Source organism: Chrysochloris asiatica, unplaced genomic scaffold (genome assembly GCF_000296735.1).
Source record: "Chrysochloris asiatica unplaced genomic scaffold, ChrAsi1.0 scaffold00088, whole genome shotgun sequence".
Lineage (NCBI taxonomy): Eukaryota > Metazoa > Chordata > Mammalia > Afrosoricida > Chrysochloridae > Chrysochloris > Chrysochloris asiatica.
In genome coordinates, this window is record NW_006408606.1 from 1,641,441 (window position 1) to 1,646,733 (window position 5,293).

Below are 5,293 nucleotides of genomic sequence, written 5' to 3' on the forward strand. Positions count from 1 at the left end.
TCTTCTTCATTGCTGTTGTTATTAGGTGCTATCTAGTCTGTAGCAACTCACAATGACCCTATGAACAACAGAATGAAACACTACCCGGACCTACACCAACCTCACACCATTGCTATTCCTAAACCCATTGCTCCACCTCATTGGAGGTCTCCCTCTGATTCTCCAAATCTCCACATTACCAAAAATGATATCCGTCTTCAGGGACTGGTCCCTCCTTATAATTTGTCTAAAGTATGAGAGATGAAATCTGGTCATCCTGGCTTCCAAGGCTCACTCTGGCTGCACGTCTTCCAATGCAGATTGGTTTGTTCTTTGGTCAGTCCATGGTACTTTCTCTTCCAAAATCATAACTCAAATGCATCAATTATTCTATGGTCTTCCTTATTCGCTATCCAAATTTAACATGTATATGAGGTTATTGAAATTACCGCAGCTTGGATCAGGCAAACTTTAGTCCTCAAACTGACACCTCTGCTCTATGGCACTTCAAAGAGGTCTTGTGAAGCAGATTTGCCTAATACAATACCTCATTTTATTTCTTGACTGCTGCTTCCAATAGTACTGTTGGTTGATCCAAACTAAATGAAAACTTAATAGCTTCATTTTTTCTCAACGTATTACGATGTTATTTATTGGTTCAGTAATGAGGATTTTTGTTTGCATTATATTTTTTGTTCTTTACATTGAAGGGTGTGGTCTTTGATCCTTATCTGTAAGAATTTTAGGTCTTCTTCACTTTCAGCAAGCAAGGTTGTATCATCTGCATTTTGCAGACTGTTAATGAGTCTTCCTCCAATCCTGATGCCATGTTTTTCTTCATATATTTCACTTTCTGGAATTACTTGCTCTGTATACAGATTAAATAAATATGGTAAAAAACACAATCCTGGCACACACATTTCTTGAATTTTAACCATTCAGTGTGGCCTTGTTCTATTCAAATCAATGCCTCTTTGTCAATGTACAGGTTCCTTGAGAGCAAAAGTAAGTGATCTGGAATACACTCTCTCTACAATGTTGTCTTTAGCTAGTCATGATCCACACAATCAAAAGCATATGCATAGTCAATAAAGTACAAATAAACATATTTCTGGTATTCTATGCTCTCAGCTAAGATCCATATGATGTCAACAATGATATGCCTCATTCCACTTTCTCTTCTGAATCCAGCTTGAACCTCCAGAAATTCTCTATTAACGTATGGTTGCCACTGTCTTCTATTTTCTTTAGTAAAATTTTACTTGCATAGGTTATCATTGATGTTGTCTGATGACTTACATATTCCACTGGGTCACCTCTCTTTGGAATAGGCACAAATATGGATCTCTTCCAGTCAGTTGGCCAGGTAGTAGTCTTCCAAATTTCTTGTTATAGATGAGTGAGTGCCTCCAGTACCACATCAGTTTATCTAAAAATTACAATTTAGATTCCATCAGTTCCCAGTGCTTTGTTCTTTGCCAATGCCTTCCATGACACATTGGGGAGAGGCCTTAAGATAGTAGCCTTGGAGATATCTAGGTGAACTGGTATAAAATAATCCATGGAGACAATGTTCTACATCCTACTTTGGTGATTAGCAACTAGAGTCTCAAAAGCTTTCTAATAGCTATCTAAGATATAAATATTTTCCTTTCTGTAACACACAAACAAAAAAAATTTTTGAACAGAATAAGCAGCTCCAGGAAACAATATGTCCAAATGACTAATGGAACACCGCAACCTTCATTAGCCTGAAGCCAGAAAACTAAGTGGTGACTAGCTACCACTACTAACAACTTTAACCAGGATCACAATAGAAGGTCCTGTACAGTGTGGGAGAAAAATGGAGAAAAAAATTCAAAATCATAAAAAATACTGAATTACTGGTCTTATAAAGACTGGTGACAACTGAGACTATGTTCTTAAGATAACCTTGCAACATGGAACTGCATGTTGAAGCTTTGCTTTCAGCAAAGCAATAAATAAATAGGCCTATAATGTGAACAGGAGTTCTGGTGTAGTGCTTAGGATAAGTACTGGATTACAAGGTTGCTCTCAATTGCATGGTCAGTAGTTCAAACTCATCAGCCTTCTCTCTTGAACTATTATTGCATAATGAGGACTTTTCAGTATCTCTAGGTATGAACTAGTGGTGCTATAGGATAAGCACTGGTTGCCAAGGTCATTTGAACTGAAAGGTTGGTGGTTCAAACTCACCAGAAACTCCTCAGAAACCCTATACAGGGTCGCTATGAGTTGGAACCAACACAACGGCACTTAAAAGCAACAGCATAGGTATGAAAATGAGCATTTTCTTTCACAAGTTTGTGTGATCAATAAAGTTAGGAATATGCGTAAAGCTATTTTAGCATTGAGAAATATCCATCATATACACCTTCCATTAAGGAGCTCTGGTAGCGTAGTGGTTATGAATCGGGCTGTGAACCTCAAGGTCAGCTGTTTGAAACTATTAGCTGTTCCATGGGAAAAAGATGAGGCTTTCTGCTCCCATAAAGATTTACAGCCTTGAAAACCCTATACGAGTTCGCTATGAGTCTGAACCGACTCCACAGCACATAACAACAACAACAATATACCTTCCATTATAGAATCATACATGTCTACATGAGTAAATTTGTTTTTCCTGAATCTCTTTAGTTCTGATGTCAGAAAGATATTATCACACTTACTATGTAAAATATTTACTTGTGAGTCTTCGGAATAAAACTGCACTATTTTTTTGCATGCCTTAATACATTCTTCATTAGGTATGTTGTTGTTGTTGTTGTCAGATGCCTTCCAGTCAGAACCGACTCATAGCGACCCCATGCACTGCAGAACGGAACAATGTCCGATCCTGGGCCAACCTCACTACCAATGACACGCTTGAGTCCATCAATGATGCCACCTGGCCGATCCATTTCGTTGGGCGTCTTCCTCTTTTTCTCCGACCCTCCATCTTACCAAGCATGATATCCTTCTACAGTGACTGTTCCCTCCTGAAAATATGTCCAAAGTATGAAAGATGAAATTTAGGCATCTTGGTCTCCAAGGAGCACTCTGGCTGCACTTCTTCCAAAACAGATCTATTGGTTCTTTTGGCAGCCCATGGCACTTTTAGTATTCTCCTCCAACACCACAACTCAAAGGCATCAATTATTCTACGATCTTCCTTATTCACTGTCCAGCTTTCGCATCCATATGAGGTTATTGAAAATACCATGGCTTGGGTCTGGCGCACCTTAGTCCTCAAGATGGCATTTCTGCTCTTCAATACTTTAAAAAAGTTCCTGTGCAGCAGATTTGCCTAATGCAATACGTCTTCTGATCTCTTGACTGCTGCTTCGGCGAATGTTGGTAGTTGATCCAAGAAGAATGAAGTCCTTGACAACTTCTATTTGAAAAAAAATCTATTTGAAAAAAAAATCAAACTTTTACCCTCTTTTTCATGTCAAATTCAAGCGTTTCATTGATGCTATAGTAGGTGATTATTCAAAATTGATAGCTGGTACTCAACACTTCTGAAGCACTTCTCGCATTTATTAATTTTTTTCCTAATATTTTTGTAATCATGAACTGCTTGATAGTCAATATTGTCAGCATTTGCTTTTTGTGGTTTTAAAATTTTTTAAACTTTCTTTTATATTATATAGGTATTATATTAATGACTGGTAGAAGTTTGTCCATGTATTTCATTTATATCTGAATCTTTCAGAGTGTATTTTGTCCAATGAAAATACTGCAATACAGTAATTCACATGAACAATGTAAATGAACATCTAATTTTTGCGATTTCCTGGTGAAGTTCCCAGCTGTTCTTTTTAAGTACTGCCTTTTTAAAGTGTCTGACCTTCAGCAATATTTTCTAAGGCATCTAAAATGTAACTTATAATGGCAGAATTGTACTCCTTGCTACAACTTGTGCTTCTGAATGTGGTGTACTCATTCATTGCCTAAATGTATTTTAAGAAATGTCCTTTGGTGGTTACAGGCAGAAAAAATTTATAGAGTAAGATAAAAACAAACAAGAAAATACTCAACTGCTTCAGGACAACATTCTACGGCAAATTGTACAAAATTAAATGACTGTGCAGCACATGGTCTGAAAATAGCATATTCGTTATGTTGCAAAATGCTATGTTACTTATCCTTATAATGTCCTGCCTGCCCTTTTCAGAATTGTTATAAGACTAGTCTCTGCAGTAGGAAAAGTTAGTTTTATAAACTTCACATAAATAGTAAAATACTTGATATAGAATTTCTTCACTGTCATGAAATTTTAAGCTCATGAATATAAAAAATTGTTAAACAGTTTCCATCTGTTGGTGATACTTATCTTAAAACTATACTTAGTGTATTTATACAAGATAGATCAGGAATGAAATCTAGACAAACTGAATTATCAAGCTATAATTATTTCATTCAAAAGAGTTGTCCAGACATTATCACCTAAGTTTATTAATTCATCATATGGATTTAAACAAATATGATGGGTTGTCTTTTCCTGTATTTTCATATTTTGAGATGTGACCTGCTAAAATTTCTAAAAAACCCATGCCACATTTTATTTTATAGAGATCCAGGCATCTTCATTTCATCCTCATTAAGATAGTCTACTTTTAGCAATTGTTATGACATCAGCAACAAATTGCAAAATGGATTTTCAATACTGTCATTCTTCATTAGTTTTCGTATTCAATTCACAAGATAAACCAAAATTTTATCTTTGTTTTAAATATGACAACATGCATTCTCTGTGAATTGAACTGTTTGCTTGTTTATCATTCATATTCAAGTTACCCAGTCACTAACTCTATCTGAAACAAATCAAGAATTAAATTATTTAGATCACAATAATTTGCAAACAAAACAACATACTGAGCCAACTGATGGAGAATATAGTAATTATTCCTTCTTATATTTTCACCATTAGCTTTGCACCCAAGAACTACATTCTGTGTACAGAACTTTGTTTGCTTACCATCTGGACATTTCCACGTGAATTTTCAAATGGCCCACAAGGACTTCAATGATGACTTGGTACTCTTTTCATCCAATATTTGCATCATTAGAAGTAAAGTTAATGCATAAAGCAAGATCAATAGTTCTATTATTGAAGGAGCATGTAGAGACAACCATTTCAGATTCTAAAATGATTTCACTTTTTATACCATTATTAAGTAGCCCTTCTTAGACACTTGTTCCTGGTCAATGCCGTCAGTGCACCTTGGGCTTATTCCTTCAGTACCATTGACATTTTATCAAACATTATCTCTTGAAATGGTTGACACCATGTTTGTTTGTTTGTTTGTTT